General features: G+C 37.8%; 24 non-coding genes across 24 annotated transcripts; all 24 read left to right on the top strand.

The window, feature by feature from the left end:
• The first annotated feature begins 214 nt into the window (after nucleotides 1–214).
• LOC128174956 (U5 spliceosomal RNA) lies at nucleotides 215–334 on the top strand. Its single transcript, XR_008242600.1, has one exon. It is a non-coding gene; the product is annotated as a U5 spliceosomal RNA (small nuclear RNA).
• A 493-nt stretch (nucleotides 335–827) lies between these two features.
• On the top strand, nucleotides 828–947 carry LOC128174957 (U5 spliceosomal RNA). The gene has a single exon (XR_008242601.1). It is a non-coding gene; the product is annotated as a U5 spliceosomal RNA (small nuclear RNA).
• Nucleotides 948–1,434: 487 nt separating this feature from the next.
• On the top strand, nucleotides 1,435–1,558 carry LOC128174976 (U5 spliceosomal RNA). Its single transcript, XR_008242619.1, has one exon. It is a non-coding gene; the product is annotated as a U5 spliceosomal RNA (small nuclear RNA).
• Nucleotides 1,559–7,045: 5,487 nt separating this feature from the next.
• LOC128174974 (U5 spliceosomal RNA) lies at nucleotides 7,046–7,165 on the top strand. Its single transcript, XR_008242617.1, has one exon. It is a non-coding gene; the product is annotated as a U5 spliceosomal RNA (small nuclear RNA).
• Nucleotides 7,166–7,652: 487 nt separating this feature from the next.
• Nucleotides 7,653–7,772, top strand: LOC128174973 (U5 spliceosomal RNA). The gene has a single exon (XR_008242616.1). It is a non-coding gene; the product is annotated as a U5 spliceosomal RNA (small nuclear RNA).
• Nucleotides 7,773–8,265: 493 nt separating this feature from the next.
• LOC128174970 (U5 spliceosomal RNA) lies at nucleotides 8,266–8,385 on the top strand. Its single transcript, XR_008242613.1, has one exon. It is a non-coding gene; the product is annotated as a U5 spliceosomal RNA (small nuclear RNA).
• Nucleotides 8,386–8,872: 487 nt separating this feature from the next.
• On the top strand, nucleotides 8,873–8,992 carry LOC128174958 (U5 spliceosomal RNA). The gene has a single exon (XR_008242602.1). It is a non-coding gene; the product is annotated as a U5 spliceosomal RNA (small nuclear RNA).
• A 493-nt stretch (nucleotides 8,993–9,485) lies between these two features.
• On the top strand, nucleotides 9,486–9,605 carry LOC128174959 (U5 spliceosomal RNA). Its single transcript, XR_008242603.1, has one exon. It is a non-coding gene; the product is annotated as a U5 spliceosomal RNA (small nuclear RNA).
• Nucleotides 9,606–10,092: 487 nt separating this feature from the next.
• Nucleotides 10,093–10,212, top strand: LOC128174960 (U5 spliceosomal RNA). The gene has a single exon (XR_008242604.1). It is a non-coding gene; the product is annotated as a U5 spliceosomal RNA (small nuclear RNA).
• A 493-nt stretch (nucleotides 10,213–10,705) lies between these two features.
• LOC128174971 (U5 spliceosomal RNA) lies at nucleotides 10,706–10,825 on the top strand. The gene has a single exon (XR_008242614.1). It is a non-coding gene; the product is annotated as a U5 spliceosomal RNA (small nuclear RNA).
• A 487-nt stretch (nucleotides 10,826–11,312) lies between these two features.
• Nucleotides 11,313–11,432, top strand: LOC128174961 (U5 spliceosomal RNA). Its single transcript, XR_008242605.1, has one exon. It is a non-coding gene; the product is annotated as a U5 spliceosomal RNA (small nuclear RNA).
• Nucleotides 11,433–11,919: 487 nt separating this feature from the next.
• On the top strand, nucleotides 11,920–12,039 carry LOC128174972 (U5 spliceosomal RNA). The gene has a single exon (XR_008242615.1). It is a non-coding gene; the product is annotated as a U5 spliceosomal RNA (small nuclear RNA).
• Nucleotides 12,040–12,532: 493 nt separating this feature from the next.
• LOC128174962 (U5 spliceosomal RNA) lies at nucleotides 12,533–12,652 on the top strand. The gene has a single exon (XR_008242606.1). It is a non-coding gene; the product is annotated as a U5 spliceosomal RNA (small nuclear RNA).
• A 493-nt stretch (nucleotides 12,653–13,145) lies between these two features.
• LOC128174963 (U5 spliceosomal RNA) lies at nucleotides 13,146–13,265 on the top strand. Its single transcript, XR_008242607.1, has one exon. It is a non-coding gene; the product is annotated as a U5 spliceosomal RNA (small nuclear RNA).
• Nucleotides 13,266–13,758: 493 nt separating this feature from the next.
• LOC128174980 (U5 spliceosomal RNA) lies at nucleotides 13,759–13,878 on the top strand. The gene has a single exon (XR_008242623.1). It is a non-coding gene; the product is annotated as a U5 spliceosomal RNA (small nuclear RNA).
• A 493-nt stretch (nucleotides 13,879–14,371) lies between these two features.
• On the top strand, nucleotides 14,372–14,491 carry LOC128174964 (U5 spliceosomal RNA). The gene has a single exon (XR_008242608.1). It is a non-coding gene; the product is annotated as a U5 spliceosomal RNA (small nuclear RNA).
• Nucleotides 14,492–14,984: 493 nt separating this feature from the next.
• LOC128174965 (U5 spliceosomal RNA) lies at nucleotides 14,985–15,104 on the top strand. The gene has a single exon (XR_008242609.1). It is a non-coding gene; the product is annotated as a U5 spliceosomal RNA (small nuclear RNA).
• Nucleotides 15,105–15,595: 491 nt separating this feature from the next.
• On the top strand, nucleotides 15,596–15,715 carry LOC128174969 (U5 spliceosomal RNA). Its single transcript, XR_008242612.1, has one exon. It is a non-coding gene; the product is annotated as a U5 spliceosomal RNA (small nuclear RNA).
• A 487-nt stretch (nucleotides 15,716–16,202) lies between these two features.
• On the top strand, nucleotides 16,203–16,322 carry LOC128174981 (U5 spliceosomal RNA). Its single transcript, XR_008242624.1, has one exon. It is a non-coding gene; the product is annotated as a U5 spliceosomal RNA (small nuclear RNA).
• Nucleotides 16,323–16,815: 493 nt separating this feature from the next.
• Nucleotides 16,816–16,935, top strand: LOC128174977 (U5 spliceosomal RNA). The gene has a single exon (XR_008242620.1). It is a non-coding gene; the product is annotated as a U5 spliceosomal RNA (small nuclear RNA).
• Nucleotides 16,936–17,428: 493 nt separating this feature from the next.
• On the top strand, nucleotides 17,429–17,548 carry LOC128174955 (U5 spliceosomal RNA). The gene has a single exon (XR_008242599.1). It is a non-coding gene; the product is annotated as a U5 spliceosomal RNA (small nuclear RNA).
• Nucleotides 17,549–18,035: 487 nt separating this feature from the next.
• LOC128174967 (U5 spliceosomal RNA) lies at nucleotides 18,036–18,155 on the top strand. The gene has a single exon (XR_008242610.1). It is a non-coding gene; the product is annotated as a U5 spliceosomal RNA (small nuclear RNA).
• A 493-nt stretch (nucleotides 18,156–18,648) lies between these two features.
• Nucleotides 18,649–18,768, top strand: LOC128174968 (U5 spliceosomal RNA). The gene has a single exon (XR_008242611.1). It is a non-coding gene; the product is annotated as a U5 spliceosomal RNA (small nuclear RNA).
• A 493-nt stretch (nucleotides 18,769–19,261) lies between these two features.
• Nucleotides 19,262–19,385, top strand: LOC128174975 (U5 spliceosomal RNA). The gene has a single exon (XR_008242618.1). It is a non-coding gene; the product is annotated as a U5 spliceosomal RNA (small nuclear RNA).
• The last annotated feature ends 4,468 nt before the right edge of the window (nucleotides 19,386–23,853 follow it).

Raw genomic sequence — 23,853 nt, forward strand, 5'->3', positions numbered from 1 at the left:
ATTTGAGGCCGCAATGAGTCTGTTTCAGAACTTGGCACAGAATGAGCTTTGACCATACAATTCAACAAAATTCATGCTTTGCTTACCTTTGGAACATTATGGTTGAAAAGTGCTTACGCCTGCATGCATTGAGAGAACCAGTAGGAGACAAGCTTGAACACTCACAAATGTTTCAAAAAGAAATACTCAAGTATGTTACAATGCCTTGTACAATTCACTCTGGTTTCTCTTCAATCCACGTTTAAATCTTTCGCCTTTTACTAAAGATTTCCGTGGAGAGGAACATCTAATGAGTCTATAGACTTATTTTTCCAACCCTGATTTCATTCAGGGTCAAAACGAACTCAAAATGTAAGACATGTCACACCATGCAATTGCAACGATTGGGTTAAATTGTGTATGCGACATTGAGATCACATGTGACAGTTTCGCACAGAGTGAAAACACAGTTCTAAGTCAAGGTTCGGAGAGGTAAGAGAGCTGCACGTCTTGTATAAGTATATGCCACCCCAAAAACATCAGCACAGAAACTGCTGCAAAGAGGACTTTCCGGAATCGGATTTTTGTCTTGAATGAACTGAGTTGTCGCCCTTGATGATGACAAATTTCAAAGATTTGAGGCCGCAATGAGTCTGTTTCAGAACTTGGCACAGAATGAGCTTTGACCATACAATTCAACAAAATTCATGCTTTGCTTACCTTTGGAACATTATGGTTGAAAAGTGCTTACGCCTGCATGCATTGAGAGAACCAGTAGGAGACAAGCTTGAACACTCACAAATGTTTCAAAAAGAAATACTCAAGTATGATACAATGCCTTGTACAATTCACTCTGGTTTCTCTTCAATCCACGTTTAAATCTTTCGCCTTTTACTAAAGATTTCCGTGGAGAGGAACATCTAATGAGTCTATAGACTTATTTTTCCAACCCTGATTTCATTCAGGGTCAAGACGAACTCAAAATGTAAGACATGTCACACCATGCAACGATTGGTTTGAATTGTGTATGCGACATTGAGATCACATGTGACAGTTTCGCACAGAGTGAAAACACAGTTCTAAGTCAAGGTTCGGAGAGGTACAAGAGCTGCACGTCTTGTATAAGTATATGCCACCCCAAAATCATCAGCACAGAAACTGCTGCAAAGAGGACTTTCCGGAATCGGATTTTTGTCTTGAATGAACTGAGTTGTCGCCCTTGATGATGACAAATTTCAAAGATTTGAGGCCGCAATGAGTCTGTTTCAGAACTTGGCACAGAATGAGCTTTGACCATACAATTCAACAAAATTCATGCTTTGCTTACCTTTGGAACATTATGGTTGAAAAGTGCTTACGCCTGCATGCATTGAGAGAACCAGTAGGAGACAAGCTTGAACACTCACAAATGTTTCAAAAAGAAATACTCAAGTATGATACAATGCCTTGTACAATTCACTCTGGTTTCTCTTCAATCCACGTTTAAATCTTTCGCCTTTTACTAAAGATTTCCGTGGAGTAGGTTCCCTTTTCTTAAGGGATTCCTAGTCAAGATGTTGGAAACTGATCTCGGTGAGATGGGCATGCAGGAGATGATGGAGTTAACAGTCAAGGTCACTGTCAGAAGATCAAGACAGGGAATATCCAGGAGGGATCTAGTCCATCTTTTGCAGAGCCATGGATACTCGGATATCGTTGCTGCCTGGCAGATGGACCGCCAAGATGCCTGGTTTGTGACTTTTTCTAACAAAGCCCAGGTGAGTGAGCTTAAAGGAAAAGATGTCATTTATAAAGACTTGCTGCTGCATTTCGATGTTTGTGACAGGATTGTGCTTAAGTTGAAGGTACACTGGATCCCCTTGTGGGTCAGTAATGAGGATGTCAACAGAATTCTGGCCAAATATGGAGAGGTGAGGAAAGTGGAGCATGTCACTGAAAATGGCATCATTACAGGGGTCCGGCAAGCAAAGCTTTCTCTCAGAGAAGGTGAACAAAGAGAGATTCCATATATATCACATATGTATGGAAATAAATGTTTAATTGTAATTCCAGGACGCCCTCCAGTATGTTTTAAATGTGAGGAAGTCGGACATTTAAGAGGGGAATGCACCACTTTCCGATATGGCAGACCACCGACCAGAAGCTATGCTTCAGTGGCGCAGACAAAAGAGGCTGTTGGTAAGCCCCAAGAACGTGTCCCAGACAATAAGGCTGTTGGTAAGCCTGAAACAGTTGAAGAGGTTGTTGGGATACCTCAGCAAGACGAGACAGAGGCTGTTGGTATGCCGGTAGATGAAAATGAGCAGGCATCTGTTAGAAAGTTGCCTGACGATGATGAACAGTCTCAGGGGACTGTTGGCAAGTCCTCTGAGAATGCGAAAATCGGACAAGGTGACGATGTCTGTGAACAGTCGAGTGAGTTGGTGGCAGCAACTCCAGTGACACCACGCGAATCCCAATGGATTGACGCGGCCGTTGAAACTGTGATGAACATTCTAGATGAGGACGATTCCCTGGGTACGGAGACAAAGAGAGCTCGTGTAGAGTACGACTTTCCGGAGAGCCCCTGGGCCCTAGAACTATCGCGAGCTGATAGACGATAAACGGACTGAACATGGACTATTCTTACTTATACTATTCCCCCCTAACCCGACCATGGCGTGCCCCCGGACTGTGATCATAAAAAATTTAAGGAGTTTTACTCCTGGTGTTATGTTATACTATACTCATAGTCATTTAGTAAGATATTGTTTGTTATCTAAGTTTATTGTTAAAAATGTACTCATGCTATGCACGGAAAACTTTAAATTTGTAAGATATTTAGACTACTGCTCACTCTCTTGTTCTCGTTACATGGCTAAGCGATAGTACATTTAAACTTAATTTTGTATAATGGCTTTACGCCTCCTTACTTTGAATACAAAGGGCCTTTTAAATGCCCAAACTCGCTATGAGCTATTGTCATTGTGTGTTAAAGAACAGATTTCAATATTGTTGTTACAGGAAACGCATTTTTACAATATAAATAATGTACTCTATTTTAAATCAATGTTCAATACAAATCAAGCGTATTTTAGTTTTGGTACTAATCAAAGTAGAGGGGTTGGAATTGTATTTTTAAACCCAAATATTGTTATTGAAAAATCATATGTTGATTTAGATGGTAGACTAGTATATACAGATATTATTTATAATGCTGTACAATTTAGAATTATTAATATATATGCTCCTAATATTCCCCCTGAGAGGGTTGCATTTTTGAAGGATTTGTATCCACATTGTTTAACTTCTAAGCATTTAATCATTGGAGGTGATTTTAATTGTATTGTTAACCCCAATATTGATAAAATTGGTGGTAAAGTTACTTATGGTACAACAGGAAATGAACAAATTCAAGAAATTGTCAAAGATTTTCAGCTATTAGATTGTTTTAGAATATTGAATCCAGATGAGGTTAATGTAACTTTTACCTCCAGTAAAGTGGGGTGTAAATTAGATAGGTTTTACATCACAAAATATCTATGTAATGATGTAGTTGTTTGTAAAAATGTACCGTTTGGTAACAGTGATCATGATGCTGTATATTTACATTTAAATGTGTCAGGTGACATCACGTTTGGCTCTGGATACTGGAAATTTAATAACTCTTTATTGCAAGATAAGACATTTGTTAAAGAATTTACCAAGTACTTTTCCGATTTAATAGACGGTATGGAAATTTATCTTGAAATATGGGATCATTTGAAAGAACAAATTAAAAACTTTACTATATATTATTGTAAGAAAAAAGCCAAAGTCAAACGTGATCTATTGAAAGTATTAGAAAAGTCATATTATCGTCTGCAATATTTTGAACGAAAAAATCCTGGTCAGTTTATCGATAGAATAAGCGAAATAAAAAAACAAATCAAAGAGTTACAAAATCAAAATGACATTGGCTCAAAAATACGGTCTAGAGCAGAAAATTTAATCAATCAAGAAAAACCATCCAAATTTTTTTATCAGCAGGAAATAAAGAGGGCCAAGCAAAAAACTATTACCAAAATTACCACAGAGTCCTCTACATGTGTTAAATCTGGCGATATTTTAGACGCATTTACAGATTTCTATTCAAAATTGTATACGGACGAGGCAGTTGATCAGGACATTGTTGACTTGTTTTTAAAATCTTTACCAAAGTTACGTAATGATGTTTCGGCACAGTGTGAGGGCCCTATAACAAAAGAAGAGTTATTGTTGGCACTTCGAGACATGGAAAACAATAAATCACCTGGCTCAGATGGTCTTACAAAAGAATTTTATAGTACGTTTAGCTCTATACTTCTTGATCCTTTAGTACATGTGGCAAATTTAGCTTTTAAGGAAGGACATTTATCTGATACTCAAAAAATTGGTTACATTACATTGCTTTGTAAAGATCCTGATAATAGCACTGATGTCAAGAATTATAGACCTATTTCCCTGCTTAATTGTGATTACAAATTAATATCCAAAACAATTACTAATAGAGTAAAAAAAGTTTTAGAATTTATCATTAATCCTGATCAAACTTGCGCCGTTCCAGGACGAACCTTTTTTAATAATTTACATCTTATGAGGAACATTATAGATTACTGTGAGCAAAAACAGTTACCGCTAGCTTTCATTTCTTTAGACCAGGAGAAGGCTTTTGATCGAGTTAATTACGATTTTTTATTTCAAACTCTTTCGGCTTTCAATTTCGGACCTTCTCTGATTCATTGGATCAAGACACTATATACAGAGGTACGTTCCTCAATCATTGTGAATAATCATATTTCAGATTCATTCTTATTACATAGAGGGGTGCGTCAAGGGTGTAGCTTAAGCCCTTTGTTATATGTTTTGATTTTAGAACCGTTCGCCAGAAAAATACGAGAAGACACACAAATTTCAGGTATTAAACTACCAGGCACTTCAGAAATGGCTAAGTTATCTTTGTATGCAGACGATAGCCTGGCTATTTGCACTTGTGATGTCTCTATACGGCGTGTACTTTACTGGTGCAGGTTGTATGGAGGTGCGTCTGGGGCAAAACTTAATCTTAAGAAAACTAAAGGTGTTTGGCTGGGCAAATGGAAATCTCGCTCAGATCATCCTTTTGGAATATCCTGGGTCGAAAACTGTACATTATTAGGAATAAAATTTGGAAATAATGTTACACCAGATGATATTTGGCAACCTATTCTCTCTAAATTTTTAAAAATTCTCATTATTTGGAAACAACGTCATTTGTCTTTTGTTGAGAAATCTATTGTAGTGAAAATGTTGGCATGTGGTAATATTGTTTATACTGGTTCTGTTTATGTTTTACCTCAACATTATTTAAAACAATTCGAAAGAGCCATTTTTAAATTTTTGTGGCCCACCAATGTAGAACCTTTGAAAAGGACTGTATGTTACAATTACAAGGAAAACGGTGGTTTGGATATTGTTCACATTTATGTAAAATTACAGTCCTTACGTTTGAAACATTTGCAAAACATTATTATGAATAATGAATCAAAATACGTTTATTTTTCTGTATATTGGATAGGTTTAAGTTTAAGACAATATCAACCTCTTTTTGCAAGCAATAATAGGCCTCATTCTGAATATGTTCCTGAATTTTATAGAACCTGTTTGAAGGATTTGAAAACTCTGTTAGAAATCAAGAGTGATAATTATTCTGGAATTTTTGGTAATTTTTCAACAAAACAATTGTATAGAATTATGTTAGAACTTGTTGTTACTGTGCCAAGAGTAGAAAGAATTTTTCCGAGTATAGATTTCAAACTTGTCTTTGAAAGACTCCACAATGATTTTATGGACAGATTTATAAGAGATGTAATGTTCAGAATCATTCATGAAATCATTCCTGTATCTTACTTTATGAATAATATTGGGTACTACAAAAGTAACAAATGTATTCTATGTGACAATCGTAATGAAACTATTCCACATCTCTTTTATGAATGCGAGTTTGTAAAACCTCTTATTACGTTAGTGAAAAACTGGTTGAATGTGCTGTCAAACAATCAATTTAAACATTTTAACATATCTCACATAAGGTTCCATATTTTTCCTTACCATATTTCCAGTAAGAAAATAGAATCCATGTGTTTATTTTTGATTTCATTGATGTGCTATGTTATTTGGAATACAGGTTGTATAACCAAGTTTCAACGTAAAAAAATAACATCTAATGGTATGATAATGATGTACATTAATCATTTGGTTCAAAGAATACAAGCAGATTTTCAAAGATTTCATAATGATGTATTTGAAAGTTACTGGTGTAATCAACATTTATTTTGTCAAATTATCAATGGAAAATTAGAACTCAATATTAGTATCTAGGCACATTATGTGAATAGTACATTTAGTCGCTTGTTTGCCTGTTAAAACTGTTACAATTGTTATTGTTTACATACTGTTATGTATATGAATTCTGAAATAAAGTTATTTTAATAAAAAAAAAAAAAAAAAAAAAAAAAAAAAAAAAAAAAAAAAGATTTCCGTGGAGAGGAACATCTAATGAGTCTATAGACTTATTTTTCCAACCCTGATTTCATTCAGGGTCAAAACGAACTCAAAATGTAAGACATGTCACACCATGCAACGATTGGGTTGAATTGTGTATGCGTCATTGAGATCACATATGACAGTTTCGCACAGAGTGAAAACACAGTTCTAAGTCAAGGTTCGGAGAGGTACAAGAGCTGCACGTCTTGTATAAGTATATGCCACCCCAAAAACATCAGCACAGAAACTGCTGCAAAGAGGACTTTCCGGAATCGGAGTTTTGTCTTGAATGAACTGAGTTGTCGCCCTTGATGATGACAAATTTCAAAGATTTGAGGCCGCAATGAGTCTGTTTCAGAACTTGGCACAGAATGAGCTTTGACCATACAATTCAACAAAATTCATGCTTTGCTTACCTTTGGAACATTATGGTTGAAAAGTGCTTACGCCTGCATGCATTGAGAGAACCAGTAGGAGACAAGCTTGAACACTCACAAATGTTTCAAAAAGAAATACTCAAGTATGATACAATGCCTTGTACAATTCACTCTGGTTTCTCTTCAATCCACGTTTAAATCTTTCGCCTTTTACTAAAGATATCCGTAGAGAGGAACATCTAATGAGTCTATAGACTTATTTTTCCAACCCTGATTTCATTCAGGGTCAAAACGAACTCAAAATGTAAGACATGTCACACCATGCAACGATTGGGTTGAATTGTGTATGCGTCATTGAGATCACATATGACAGTTTCGCACAGAGTGAAAACACAGTTCTAAGTCAAGGTTCGGAGAGGTACAAGAGCTGCACGTCTTGTATAAGTATATGCCACCCCAAACACATCAGCACAGAAACTGCTGCAAAGAGGACTTTCCGGAATCGGATTTTTGTCTTGAATGAACTGAGTTGTCGCCCTTGATGATGACAAATTTCAAAGATTTGAGGCCGCAGTGAGTCTGTTTCAGAACTTGGCACAGAATGAGCTTTGACCATACAATTCAACAAAATTCATGCTTTGCTTACCTTTGGAACATTATGGTTGAAAAGTGCTTACGCCTGCATGCATTGAGAGAACCAGTAGGAGACAAGCTTGAACACTCACAAATGTTTCAAAAAGAAATACTCAAGTATGATACAATGTCTTGTACAATTCACTCTGGTTTCTCTTCAATCCACGTTTAAATCTTTCGCCTTTTACTAAAGATTTCTGTGGAGGGGAACATCTAATGAGTCTATAGACTTATTTTTCCAACCCTGATTTCATTCAGGGTCAAAACGAACTCAAAATGTAAGACATGTCACACCATGCAATTGCAACGATTGGTTTGAATTGTGTATGCAACATTGAGATCACATGTGACAGTTTCGCACAGAGTGAAAACACAGTTCTAAGTCAAGGTTCGGAGAGGTACAAGAGCTGCACGTCTTGTATAAGTATATGCCACCCCAAACACATCAGCACAGAAACTGCTGCAAAGAGGACTTTCCGGAATCGGAGTTTTGTCTTGAATGAACTGAGTTGTCGCCCTTGATGATGACAAATTTCAAAGATTTGAGGCCGCAATGAGTCTGTTTCAGAACTTGGCACAGAATGAGCTTTGACCATACAATTCAACAAAATTCATGCTTTGCTTACCTTTGGAACATTATGGTTGAAAAGTGCTTACGCCTGCATGCATTGAGAGAACCAGTAGGAGACAAGCTTGAACACTCACAAATGTTTCAAAAAGAAATACTCAAGTATGATACAATGCTTTGTACAATTCACTCTGGTTTCTCTTCAATCCTCGTTTAAATCTTTCGCCTTTTACTAAAGATTTCCGTGGAGGGGAACATCTAATGAGTCTATAGACTTATTTTTCCAACCCTGATTTCATTCAGGGTCAAAACGAACTCAAAATGTAAGACATGTCACACCATGCAACGATTGGGTTGAATTGTGTATGCGTCATTGAGATCACATATGACAGTTTCGCACAGAGTGAAAACACAGTTCTAAGTCAAGGTTCGGAGAGGTACAAGAGCTGCACGTCTTGTATAAGTATATGCCACCCCAAAAACATCAGCACAGAAACTGCTGCAAAGAGGACTTTCCGGAATCGGAGTTTTGTCTTGAATGAACTGAGTTGTCGCCCTTGATGATGACAAATTTCAAAGATTTGAGGCCGCAATGAGTCTGTTTCAGAACTTGGCACAGAATGAGCTTTGACCATACAATTCAACAAAATTCATGCTTTGCTTACCTTTGGAACATTATGGTTGAAAAGTGCTTACGCCTGCATGCATTGAGAGAACCAGTAGGAGACAAGCTTGAACACTCACAAATGTTTCAAAAAGAAATACTCAAGTATGATACAATGCCTTGTACAATTCACTCTGGTTTCTCTTCAATCCACGTTTAAATCTTTCGCCTTTTACTAAAGATTTCCGTGGAGAGGAACATCTAATGAGTCTATAGACTTATTTTTCCAACCCTGATTTCATTCAGGGTCAAAACGAACTCAAAATGTAAGACATGTCACACCATGCAATTGCAACGATTGGTTTGAATTGTGTATGCGACATTGAGTTCACATGTGACAGTTTCGCACAAAGTGAAAACACAGTTCTAAGTCAAGGTTCGGAGAGGTACAAGAGCTGCACGTCTTGTATAAGTATATGCCACCCCAATAACATCAGCACAGAAACTGCTGCAAAGAGGACTTTCCGGAATCGGAGTTTTGTCTTGAATGAACTGAGTTGTCGCCCATGATGATGACAAATTTCAAAGATTTGAGGCCGCAATGAGTCTGTTTCAGAACTTGGCACAGAATGAGCTTTGACCATACAATTCAACAAAATTCATGCTTTGCTTACCTTTGGAACATTATGGTTGAAAAGTGCTTACGCCTGCATGCATTGAGAGAACCAGTAGGAGACAAGCTTGAACACTCACAAATGTTTCAAAAAGAAACACTCAAGTATGATACAATGCCTTGTACAATTCACTCTGGTTTCTCTTCAATCCACGTTTAAATCTTTCGCCTTTTACTAAAGATTTCCGTGGAGAGGAACATCTAATGAGTCTATAGACTTATTTTTCCAACCCTGATTTCATTCAGGGTCAAAACGAACTCAAAATGTAAGACATGTCACACCATGCAACGATTGGGTTGAATTGTGTATGCGTCATTGAGATCACATATGACAGTTTCGCACAGAGTGAAAACACAGTTCTAAGTCAAGGTTCGGAGAGGTACAAGAGCTGCACGTCTTGTATAAGTATATGCCACCCCAAAAACATCAGCACAGAAACTGCTGCAAAGAGGACTTTCCGGAATCGGAGTTTTGTCTTGAATGAACTGAGTTGTCGCCCTTGATGATGACAAATTTCAAAGATTTGAGGCCGCAATGAGTCTGTTTCAGAACTTGGCACAGAATGAGCTTTGACCATACAATTCAACAAAATTCATGCTTTGCTTACCTTTGGAACATTATGGTTGAAAAGTGCTTACGCCTGCATGCATTGAGAGAACCAGTAGGAGACAAGCTTGAACACTCACAAATGTTTCAAAAAGAAATACTCAAGTATGATACAATGCCTTGTACAATTCACTCTGGTTTCTCTTCAATCCACGTTTAAATCTTTCGCCTTTTACTAAAGATTTCCGTGGAGAGGAACATCTAATGAGTCTATAGACTTATTTTTCCAACCCTGATTTCATTCAGGGTCAAAACGAACTCAAAATGTAAGACATGTCACACCATGCAATTGCAACGATTGGGTTAAATTGTGTATGCGACATTGAGATCACATGTGACAGTTTCGCACAGAGTGAAAACACAGTTCTAAGTCAAGGTTCGGAGAGGTACAAGAGCTGCACGTCTTGTATAAGTATATGCCACCCCAATAACATCAGCACAGAAACTGCTGCAAAGAGGACTTTCCGGAATCGGAGTTTTGTCTTGAATGAACTGAGTTGTCGCCCATGATGATGACAAATTTCAAAGATTTGAGGCCGCAATGAGTCTGTTTCAGAACTTGGCACAGAATGAGCTTTGACCATACAATTCAACAAAATTCATGCTTTGCTTACCTTTGGAACATTATGGTTGAAAAGTGCTTACGCCTGCATGCATTGAGAGAACCAGTAGGAGACAAGCTTGAACACTCACAAATGTTTCAAAAAGAAACACTCAAGTATGATACAATGCCTTGTACAATTCACTCTGGTTTCTCTTCAATCCACGTTTAAATCTTTCGCCTTTTACTAAAGATTTCCGTGGAGGGGAACATCTAATGAGTCTATAGACTTATTTTTCCAACCCTGATTTCATTCAGGGTCAAAACGAACTCAAAATGTAAGACATGTCACACCATGCAACGATTGGGTTGAATTGTGTATGCGACATTGAGATCACATATGACAGTTTCGCACAGAGTGAAAACACAGTTCTAAGTCAAGGTTCGGAGAGGTACAAGAGCTGCACGTCTTGTATAAGTATATGCCACCCCAAAAACATCAGCACAGAAACTGCTGCAAAGAGGACTTTCCGGAATCGGATTTTTGTCTTGAATGAACTGAGTTGTCGCCCTTGATGATGACAAATTTCAAAGATTTGAGGCCGCAATGAGTCTGTTTCAAAACTTGGCACAGAATGAGCTTTGACCATACAATTCAACAAAATTCATGCTTTGCTTACCTTTGGAACATTATGGTTGAAAAGTGCTTACGCCTGCATGCATTGAGAGAACCAGTAGGAGACAAGCTTGAACACTCACAAATGTTTCAAAAAGAAATACTCAAGTATGATACAATGCTTTGTACAATTCACTCTGGTTTCTCTTCAATCCACGTTTAAATCTTTCGCCTTTTACTAAAGATTTCCGTGGAGAGGAACATCTAATGAGTCTATAGACTTATTTTTCCAACCCTGATTTCATTCAGGGTCAAAACGAACTCAAAATGTAAGACATGTCACACCATGCAACGATTGGGTTGAATTGTGTATGTGTCATTGAGATCACATATGACAGTTTTGCACAGAGTGAAAACACAGTTCTAAGTCAAGGTTCGGAGAGGTACAAGAGCTGCACGTCTTGTATAAGTATATGCCACCCCCAAAACATCAGCACAGAAACTGCTGCAAAGAGGACTTTCCGGAATCGGAGTTTTGTCTTGAATGAACTGAGTTGTCGCCCTTGATGATGACAAATTTCAAAGATTTGAGGCCGCAATGAGTCTGTTTCAGAACTTGGCACAGAATGAGCTTTGACCATACAATTCAACAAAATTCATGCTTTGCTTACCTTTGGAACATTATGGTTGAAAAGTGCTTACGCCTGCATGCATTGAGAGAACCAGTAGGAGACAAGCTTGAACACTCACAAATGTTTCAAAAAGAAATACTCAAGTATGATACAATGCTTTGTACAATTCACTCTGGTTTCTCTTCAATCCTCGTTTAGATCTTTCGCCTTTTACTAAAGATTTCCGTGGAGAGGAACATCTAATGAGTCTATAGACTTATTTTTCCAACCCTGATTTCATTCAGGGTCAAAACGAACTCAAAATGTAAGACATGTCACACCATGCAATTGCAACGATTGGGTTAAATTGTGTATGCGACATTGAGATCACAAGTGACAGTTTCGCACAGAGTGAAAACACAGTTCTAAGTCAAGGTTCGGAGAGGTAAGAGAGCTGCACGTCTTGTATAAGTATATGCCACCCCAATAACATCAGCACAGAAACTGCTGCAAAGAGGACTTTCCGGAATCGGATTTTTGTCTTGAATGAACTGAGTTGTCGCCCTTGATGATGACAAATTTCAAAGATTTGAGGCCGCAATGAGTCTGTTTCAGAACTTGGCACAGAATGAGCTTTGACCATACAATTCAACAAAATTCATGCTTTGCTTACCTTTGGAACATTATGGTTGAAAAGTGCTTACGCCTGCATGCATTGAGAGAACCAGTAGGAGACAAGCTTGAACACTCACAAATGTTTCAAAAAGAAATACTCAAGTATGATACAATGCCTTGTACAATTCACTCTGGTTTCTCTTCAATCCACGTTTAAATCTTTCGCCTTTTACTAAAGATTTCCGTGGAGAGGAACATCTAATGAGTCTATAGACTTATTTTTCCAACCCTGATTTCATTCAGGGTCAAAACGAACTCAAAATGTAAGACATGTCACACCATGCAATTGCAACGATTGGTTTGAATTGTGTATGCGACATTGAGTTCACATGTGACAGTTTCGCACAGAGTGAAAACACAGTTCTAAGTCAAGGTTCGGAGAGGTACAAGAGCTGCACGTCTTGTATAAGTATATGCCACCCCAATAACATCAGCACAGAAACTGCTGCAAAGAGGACTTTCCGGAATCGGAGTTTTGTCTTGAATGAACTGAGTTGTCGCCCTTGATGATGACAAATTTCAAAGATTTGAGGCCGCAATGAGTCTGTTTCAGAACTTGGCACAGAATGAGCTTTGACCATACAATTCAACAAAATTCATGCTTTGCTTACCTTTGGAACATTATGGTTGAAAAGTGCTTACGCCTGCATGCATTGAGAGAACCAGTAGGAGACAAGCTTGAACACTCACAAATGTTTCAAAAAGAAATACTCAAGTATGATACAATGCCTTGTACAATTCACTCTGGTTTCTCTTCAATCCACGTTTAAATCTTTCGCCTTTTACTAAAGATTTCCGTGGAGAGGAACATCTAATGAGTCTATAGACTTATTTTTCCAACCCTGATTTCATTCAGGGTCAAAACGAACTCAAAATGTAAGACATGTCACACCATGCAATTGCAACGATTGGGTTAAATTGTGTATGCGACATTGAGATCACATGTGACAGTTTGGCACAGAGTGAAAACACAGTTCTAAGTCAAGGTTCGGAGAGGTACAAGAGCTGCACGTCTTGTATAAGTATATGCCACCCCACTAACATCAGCACAGAAACTGCTGCAAAGAGGACTTTCCGGAATCGGAGTTTTGTCTTGAATGAACTGAGTTGTCGCCCTTGATGATGACAAATTTCAAAGATTTGAGGCCGCAATGAGTCTGTTTCAGAACTTGGCACAGAATGAGCTTTGACCATACAATTCAACAAAATTCATGCTTTGCTTACCTTTGGAACATTATGGTTGAAAAGTGCTTACGCCTGCATGCATTGAGAGAACCAGTAGGAGACAAGCTTGAACACTCACAAATGTTTCAAAAAGAAATACTCAAGTATGATACAATGCTTTGTACAATTCACTCTGGTTTCTCTTCAATCCTCGTTTAAATCTTTCGCCTTTTACTAAAGATTTCCGTGGAGAGGAACATCTAATGAGTCTATAGACTTATTTTTCCAACCCTGATTTCATTCAGGGTCAAAACGAACTCAAAATGTAAGACATGTCACACCATGCAATTGCAACGATTGGGTTAAATTGTGTATGCGACATTGAGATCACAAGTGACAGTTTCGCACAGAGTGAAAACACAGTTCTAAGTCAAGGTTCGGAGAGGTACAAGAGCTGCACGTCTTGTATAAGTATATGCCACCCCAAAAACATCAGCACAGAAACTGCTGCAAAGAGGACTTTCCGGAATCGGATTTTTGTCTTGAATGAACTGAGTTGTCGCCCTTGATGATGACAAATTTCAAAGATTTGAGGCCGCAATGAGTCTGTTTCAGAACTTGGCACAGAATGAGCTTTGACCATACAATTCAACAAAATTCATGCTTTGCTTACCTTTGGAACATTATGGTTGAAAAGTGCTTACGCCTGCATGCATTGAGAGAACCAGTAGGAGACAAGCTTGAACACTCACAAATGTTTCAAAAAGAAATACTCAAGTATGATACAATGCCTTGTACAATTCACTCTGGTTTCTCTTCAATCCACGTTTAAATCTTTCGCCTTTTACTAAAGATTTCCGTGGAGAGGAACATCTAATGAGTCTATAGACTTATTTTTCCAACCCTGATTTCATTCAGGGTCAAAACGAACTCAAAATGTAAGACATGTCACACCATGCAATTGCAACGATTGGGTTAAATTGTGTATGCGACATTGAGATCACAAGTGACAGTTTCGCACAGAGTGAAAACACAGTTCTAAGTCAAGGTTCGGAGAGGTACAAGAGCTGCACGTCTTGTATAAGTATATGCCACCCCAAAAACATCAGCACAGAAACTGCTGCAAAGAGGACTTTCCGGAATCGGATTTTTGTCTTGAATGAACTGAGTTGTCGCCCTTGATGATGACAAATTTCAAAGATTTGAGGCCGCAATGAGTCTGTTTCAGAACTTGGCACAGAATGAGCTTTGACCATACAATTCAACAAAATTCATGCTTTGCTTACCTTTGGAACATTATGGTTGAAAAGTGCTTACGCCTGCATGCATTGAGAGAACCAGTAGGAGACAAGCTTGAACACTCACAAATGTTTCAAAAAGAAATACTCAAGTATGATACAATGCCTTGTACAATTCACTCTGGTTTCTCTTCAATCCACGTTTAAATCTTTCGCCTTTTACTAAAGATTTCCGTGGAGAGGAACATCTAATGAGTCTATAGACTTATTTTTGCAACCCTGATTTCATTCAGGGTCAAAACGAACTCAAAATGTAAGACATGTCACACCATGCAATTGCAACGATTGGTTTGAATTGTGTATGCGACATTGAGTTCACATGTGACAGTTTCGCAGAGTGAAAACACAGTTCTAAGTCAAGGTTCGGAGAGGTACAAGAGCTGCACGTCTTGTATAAGTATATGCCACCCCAATAACATCAGCACAGAAACTGCTGCAAAGAGGACTTTCCGGAATCGGAGTTTTGTCTTGAATGAACTGAGTTGTCGCCCATGATGATGACAAATTTCAAAGATTTGAGGCCGCAATGAGTCTGTTTCAGAACTTGGCACAGAATGAGCTTTGACCATACAATTCAACAAAATTCATGCTTTGCTTACCTTTGGAACATTATGGTTGAAAAGTGCTTACGCCTGCATGCATTGAGAGAACCAGTAGGAGACAAGCTTGAACACTCACAAATGTTTCAAAAAGAAACACTCAAGTATGATACAATGCCTTGTACAATTCACTCTGGTTTCTCTTCAATCCACGTTTAAATCTTTCGCCTTTTACTAAAGATTTCCGTGGAGAGGAACATCTAATGAGTCAATAGACTTATTTTTCCAACCCTGATTTCATTCAGGGTCAAAACGAACTCAAAATGTAAGACATGTCACACCATGCAACGATTGGGTTGAATTGTGTATGCGTCATTGAGATCACATATGACAGTTTCGCACAGAGTGAAAACACAGTTCTAAGTCAAGGTTCGGAGAGGTACAAGAGCTGCACGTCTTGTATAAGTATATGCCACCCCAAAAACATCAGCACAGAAACTGCTGCAAAGAAGACTTTCCGGAATCGGAGTTTTGTCTTGAATGAACTGAGTTGTCGCCCTTGATGATGACAAATTTCAAAGATTTGAGGCCGCAATGAGTCTGTTTCAGAACTTGGCACAGAATGAGCTTTGACCATACAATTCAACAAAATACATGCTTTGCTTACCTTTGGAACATTATGGTTGAAAAGTGCTTACGCCTGCATGCATTGAGAGAACCAGTAGGAGACAAGCTTGAACACTCACAAATGTTTCAAAAAGAAATACTCAAGTATGATACAATGCCTTGTACAATTCACTCTGGTTTCTCTTCAATCCTCGTTTAAATCTTTCGCCTTTTACTAAAGATTTCCGTGGAGAGGAACATCTAATGAGTCTATAGACTTATTTTTCCAACCCTGATTTCATTCAGGGTCAAAACGAACTCAAAATGTAAGACATGTCACACCATGCAATTGCAACGATTGGGTTAAATTGTGTATGCGACATTGAGATCACAAGTGACAGTTTCGCACAGAGTGAAAACACAGTTCTAAGTCAAGGTTCGGAGAGGTAAGAGAGCTGCACGTCTTGTATAAGTATATGCCACCCCAATAACATCAGCACAGAAACTGCTGCAAAGAGGACTTTCCGGAATCGGATTTTTGTCTTGAATGAACTGAGTTGTCGCCCTTGATGATGACAAATTTCAAAGATTTGAGGCCGCAATGAGTCTGTTTCAGAACTTGGCACAGAATGAGCTTTGACCATACAATTCAACAAAATTCATGCTTTGCTTACCTTTGGAACATTATGTTTGAAAAGTGCTTACGCCTGCATGCATTGAGAGAACCAGTAGGAGACAAGCTTGAACACTCACAAATGTTTCAAAAAGAAATACTCAAGTATGATACAATGCCTTGTACAATTCACTCTGGTTTCTCTTCAATCCACGTTTAAATCTTTCGCCTTTTACTAAAGATTTCCGTGGAGAGGAACATCTAATGAGTCTATAGACTTATTTTTGCAACCCTGATTTCATTCAGGGTCAAAACGAACTCAAAATGTAAGACATGTCACACCATGCAATTGCAACGATTGGTTTGAAATGTGTATGCGACATTGAGTTCACATGTGACAGTTTCGCACAGAGTGAAAACACAGTTCTAAGTCAAGGTTCGGAGAGGTACAAGAGCTGCACGTCTTGTATAAGTATATGCCACCCCAATAACATCAGCACAGAAACTGCTGCAAAGAGGACTTTCCGGAATCGGAGTTTTGTCTTGAATGAACTGAGTTGTCGCCCATGATGATGACAAATTTCAAAGATTTGAGGCCGCAATGAGTCTGTTTCAGAACTTGGCACAGAATGAGCTTTGACCATACAATTCAACAAAATTCATGCTTTGCTTACCTTTGGAACATTATGGTTGAAAAGTGCTTACGCCTGCATGCATTGAGAGAACCAGTAGGAGACAAGCTTGAACACTCACAAATGTTTCAAAAAGAAACACTCAAGTATGATACAATGCCTTGTACAATTCACTCTGGTTTCTCTTCAATCCTCGTTTAAATCTTTCGCCTTTTACTAAAGATTTCCGTGGAGAGGAACATCTAATGAGTCTATAGACTTATTTTTCCAACCCTGATTTCATTCAGGGTCAAAACGAACTCAAAATGTAAGACATGTCACACCATGCAACGATTGGGTTGAATTGTGTATGCGTCATTGAGATCACATATGACAGTTTCGCACAGAGTGAAAACACAGTTCTAAGTCAAGGTTCGGAGAGGTACAAGAGCTGCACGTCTTGTATAAGTATATGCCACCCCAAAAACATCAGCACAGAAACTGCTGCAAAGAGGACTTTCCGGAATCGGAGTTTTGTCTTGAATGAACTGAGTTGTCGCCCTTGATGATGACAAATTTCAAAGATTTGAGGCCGCAATGAGTCTGTTTCAGAACTTGGCACAGAATGAGCTTTGACCATACAATTCAACAAAATTCATGCTTTGCTTACCTTTGGAACATTATGGTTGAAAAGTGCTTACGCCTGCATGCATTGAGAGAACCAGTAGGAGACAAGCTTGAACACTCACAAATGTTTCAAAAAGAAATACTCAAGTATGATACAATGCCTTGTACAATTCACTCTGGTTTCTCTTCAATCCACGTTTAAATCTTTCGCCTTTTACTAAAGATTTCCGTGGAGAGGAACATCTAATGAGTCTATAGACTTATTTTTCCAACCCTGATTTCATTCAGGGTCAAAACGAACTCAAAATGTAAGACATGTCACACCATGCAATTGCAACGATTGGGTTAAATTGTGTATGCGACATTGAGATCACATGTGACAGTTTCGCACAGAGTGAAAACACAGTTCTAAGTCAAGGTTCGGAGAGGTAAGAGAGCTGCACGTCTTGTATAAGTATATGCCACCCCAATAACATCAGCACAGAAACTGCTGCAAAGAGGACTTTCCGGAATCGGATTTTTGTCTTGAATGAACTGAGTTGTCGCCCTTGATGATGACAAATTTCAAAGATTTGAGGCCGCAATGAGTCTGTTTCAGAACTTGGCACAGAATGAGCTTTGACCATACAATTCAACAAAATTCATGCTTTGCTTACCTTTGGAACATTATTGTTGAAAAGTGCTTACGCCTGCATGCATTGAGAGAACCAGTAGGAGACAAGCTTGAACACTCACAAATGTTTCAAAAAGAAATACTCAAGTATGATACAATGCCTTGTACAATTCACTCTGGTTTCTCTTCAATCCACGTTTAAATCTTTCGCCTTTTACTAAAGATTTCCGTGGAGAGGAACATCTAATGAGTCTATAGACTTATTTTTCCAACCCTGATTTCATTCAGGGTCAAAACGAACTCAAAATGTAAGACATGTCACACCATGCAATTGCAACGATTGGTTTGAATTGTGTATGCGACATTGAGTTCACATGTGACAGTTTCGCACAGAGTGAAAACACAGTTCTAAGTCAAGGTTCGGAGAGGTACAAGAGCTGCACGTCTTGTATAAGTATATGCCACCCCAATAACATCAGCACAGAAACTGCTGCAAAGAGGACTTTCCGGAATCGGAGTTTTGTCTTGAATGAACTGAGTTGTCGCCCATGATGATGACAAATTTCAAAGATTTGAGGCCGCAATGAGTCTGTTTCAGAACTTGGCACAGAATGAGCTTTGACCATACAATTCAACAAAATTCATGCTTTGCTTACCTTTGGAACATTATGGTTGAAAAGTGCTTACGCCTGCATGCATTGAGAGAACCAGTAGGAGACAAGCTTGAACACTCACAAATGTTTCAAAAAGAAACACTCAAGTATGATACAATGCCTTGTACAATTCACTCTGGTTTCTCTTCAATCCACGTTTAAATCTTTCGCCTTTTACTAAAGATTTCCGTGGAGTAGGTTCCCTTTTCTTAAGGGATTCCTAGTCAAGATGTTGGAAACTGATCTCGATGAGATGGGCATGCAGGAGATGATGGAGTTAACAGTCAAGGTCACTGTCAGAAGATCAAGACAGGGAATATCCAGGAGGGATCTAGTCCATCTTTTGCAGAGCCATGGATACTCGGATATCGTTGCTGCCTGGCAGATGGACCGCCAAGATGCCTGGTTTGTGACTTTTTCTAACAAAGCCCAGGTGAGTGACCTTGAAGGAAAAGATGTCATTTATAAAGACTTGCTGCTGCATTTCGATGTTTGTGACAGGATTGTGCTTAAGTTGAAGGTACACTGGATCCCCTTGTGGGTCAGTAATGAGGATGTCAACAGAATTCTGGCCAAATATGGAGAGGTGAGGAAAGTGGAGCATGTCACTGAAAATGGCATCATTACAGGGGTCCGGCAAGCAAAGCTTTCTCTCAGAGAAGGTGAACAAAGAGAGATTCCATATATATCACATATGTATGGAAATAAATGTTTAATTGTAATTCCAGGACGCCCTCCAGTATGTTTTAAATGTGAGGAAGTCGGACATTTAAGAGGGGAATGCACCACTTTCCGATATGGCAGACCACCGACCAGAAGCTATGCTTCAGTGGCGCAGACAAAAGAGGCTGTTGGTAAGCCCCAAGAACGTGTCCCAGACAATAAGGCTGTTGGTAAGCCTGAAACAGTTGAAGAGGTTGTTGGGATACCTCAGCAAGACGAGACAGAGGCTGTTGGTATGCCGGTAGATGAAAATGAGCAGGCATCTGTTAGAAAGTTGCCTGACGATGATGAACAGTCTCAGGGGACTGTTGGCAAGTCCTCTGAGAATGCGAAAATCGGACAAGGTGACTGACGATGTCTGTGAACAGTCGAGTGAGTTGGTGGCAGCAACTCCAGTGACACCACGCGAATCCCAATGGATTGACGCGGCCGTTGAAACTGTGATGAACATTCTAGATGAGGACGATTCCCTGGGTACGGAGACAAAGAGAGCTCGTGTAGAGTACGACTTTCCGGAGAGCCCCTGGGCCCTAGAACTATCGCGAGCTGATAGACGATAAACGGACTGAACATGGACTATTCTTACTTATACTATTCCCCCCTAACCCGACCATGGCGTGCCCCCGGACTGTGATCATAAAAAATTTAAGGAGTTTTACTCCTGGTGTTATGTTATACTATACTCATAGTCATTTAGTAAGATATTGTTTGTTATCTAAGTTTATTGTTAAAAATGTACTCATGCTATGCACGGAAAACTTTAAATTTGTAAGATATTTAGACTACTGCTCACTGTCTTGTTCTCGTTACATGGCTAAGCGATAGTACATTTAAACTTAATTTTGTATAATGGCTTTACGCCTCCTTACTTTGAATACAAAGGGCCTTTTAAATGCCCAAACTCGCTATGAGCTATTGTCATTGTGTGTTAAAGAACAGATTTCAATATTGTTGTTACAGGAAACGCATTTTTACAATATAAATAATGTACTCTATTTTAAATCAATGTTCAATACAAATCAAGCGTATTTTAGTTTTGGTACTAATCAAAGTAGAGGGGTTGGAATTGTATTTTTAAACCCAAATATTGTTATTGAAAAATCATATGTTGATTTAGATGGTAGACTAGTATATACAGATATTATTTATAATGCTGTACAATTTAGAATTATTAATATATATGCTCCTAATATTCCCCCTGAGAGGGTTGCATTTTTGAAGGATTTGTATCCACATTGTTTAACTTCTAAGCATTTAATCATTGGAGGTGATTTTAATTGTATTGTTAACCCCAATATTGATAAAATTGGTGGTAAAGTTACTTATGGTACAACAGGAAATGAACAAATTCAAGAAATTGTCAAAGATTTTCAGCTATTAGATTGTTTTAGAATATTGAATCCAGATGAGGTTAATGTAACTTTTACCTCCAGTAAAGTGGGGTGTAAATTAGATAGGTTTTACATCACAAAATATCTATGTAATGATGTAGTTGTTTGTAAAAATGTACCGTTTGGTAACAGTGATCATGATGCTGTATATTTACATTTAAATGTGTCAGGTGACATCACGTTTGGCTCTGGATACTGGAAATTTAATAACTCTTTATTGCAAGATAAGACATTTGTTAAAGAATTTACCAAGTACTTTTCCGATTTAATAGACGGTATGGAAATTTATCTTGAAATATGGGATCATTTGAAAGAACAAATTAAAAAATTTACTATATATTATTGTAAGAAAAAAGCCAAAGTCAAACGTGATCTATTGAAAGTATTAGAAAAGTCATATTATCGTCTGCAATATTTTGAACGAAAAAATCCTGGTCAGTTTATCGATAGAATACGCGAAATCAAAAAACAAATCAAAGAGTTACAAAATCAAAATTACATTGGCTCAAAAATACGGTCTAGAGCAGAAAATTTAATCAATCAAGAAAAACCTTCCAAATTTTTTTATCAGCAGGAAATAAAGAGGGCCAAGCAAAAAACTATTACCAAAATTACCACAGAGTCCTCTACATGTGTTAAATCTGGCGATATTTTAGACGCATTTAAAGATTTCTATTCAAAATTGTATACGGACGAGGCAATTGATCAGGACATTGTTGACTTGTTTTTAAAATCTTTACCAAAGTTACGTAATGATGTTTCGGCACAGTGTGAGGGCCCTATAACAAAAGAAGAGTTATTGTTGGCACTTCGAGACATGGAAAACAATAAGTCACCTGGCCCAGATGGTCTTACAAAAGAATTTTATAGTACGTTTAGCTCTATACTTCTTGATCCTTTAGTACATGTGGCAAATTTAGCTTTTAAGGAAGGACATTTATCTGATACTCAAAAAATGGGTTACATTACATTGCTTTGTAAAGATCCTGATAATAGCACTGATGTCAAGAATTATAGACCTATTTCCCTGCTCAATTGTGATTACAAATTAATATCCAAAACAATTACTAATAGAGTAAAACAAGTTTTAGATTATATCATTAATCCTGATCAAACTTGCGCCGTACCGGGACGAACCATTTTTAATAATTTACATCTTATGAGGAACATTATAGATTACTGTGAGCAAAAACAGTTACCGCTAGCTTTCATTTCTTTAGACCAGGAGAAGGCTTTTGATCGAGTTAATTACGATTTTTTATTTCAAACTCTTTCGGCTTTCAATTTCGGACCTTCTTTGATTCATTGGATCAAAACACTATATACAGAGGTACGTTCCTCAATTATTGTGAATAATCACATTTCAGATTCATTCTTATTACATAGAGGGGTGCGTCAAGGGTGTAGCTTAAGCCCTTTGTTATATGTTTTGATTTTAGAACCGTTCGCCAGAAAAATACGAGAAGACACACAAATTTCAGGTATTAAACTACCAGGCACTTCAGAAATGGCTAAATTATCTTTGTATGCAGACGATAGCCTGGCTATTTGCACTTGTGATGTTTCTATACGGCGTGTACTTTACTGGTGCAGGTTGTATGGAGGCGCGTCTGGGGCAAAACTTAATCTTAAGAAAACTAAAGGTGTTTGGCTGGGCAAATGGAAATCTCGCTCAGATCATCCTTTTGGAATATCCTGGGTCGAAAACTGTACATTATTAGGAATAAAATTTGGAAATAATGTTACACCAGATGATATTTGGCAACCTATTCTCTCTAAATTTTCAAAAATTCTCATCATTTGGAAACAACGTCATTTGTTTTTTGTTGAGAAATCTATTGTAGTGAAAATGTTGGCGTGTGGTAATATTGTTTATACTGGTTCTGTTTATGTTTTACCTCAATATTATTTAAAACAATTCGAAAGAGCCATTTTTAAATTTTTGTGGCCCACCAATGTAGAACCTTTGAAAAGGACTGTATGTTATAATTACAAGGGAAACGGTGGCTTGGACATTGTTAATATTAACGTAAAATTACAGTCCTTACGTTTGAAACATTTACAAAACATTATTATGAATAATGAATCAAAATATGTTTATTTTTCTGTATATTGGATAGGTTTAAGTTTAAGACAATATCAACCTCTTTTTGCAAGCAATAATAGGCCTCATTCTGAATATGTTCCTGAATTTTATAGAACCTGTATGAAAGATTTGAAAACCCTGTTAGAAATCAAGAGTGATAATTATTCTGGAATTTTTGGTAATTTTTCAACAAAACAATTGTATAAAATTATGTTAGAACTTGTTGTTACTGTGCCAAGAGTAGAAAGAATTTTTCCGAGTATTGATTTCAAACTTGTCTTTGAAAGACTCCACAATGATTTTATAGACAGATTTATAAGAGATGTAATGTTCAGAATCATTCATGAAATAATTCCCGTATCTTACTTTATGAATAATATTGGGTACTACAAAAGTAACAAATGTATTCTATGTGACAATTGTGTTGAAACTATTCCACATCTCTTTTATGAATGTGAGTTTGTTAAACCTCTTATTACGTTAGTGAAAAACTGGTTGAATGTGCTGTCAAACAATCAATTTA

Source organism: Crassostrea angulata, chromosome 2 (assembly GCF_025612915.1).
Source record: "Crassostrea angulata isolate pt1a10 chromosome 2, ASM2561291v2, whole genome shotgun sequence".
In the NCBI taxonomy this organism is placed as follows: Eukaryota; Metazoa; Mollusca; class Bivalvia; order Ostreida; family Ostreidae; genus Magallana; species Magallana angulata.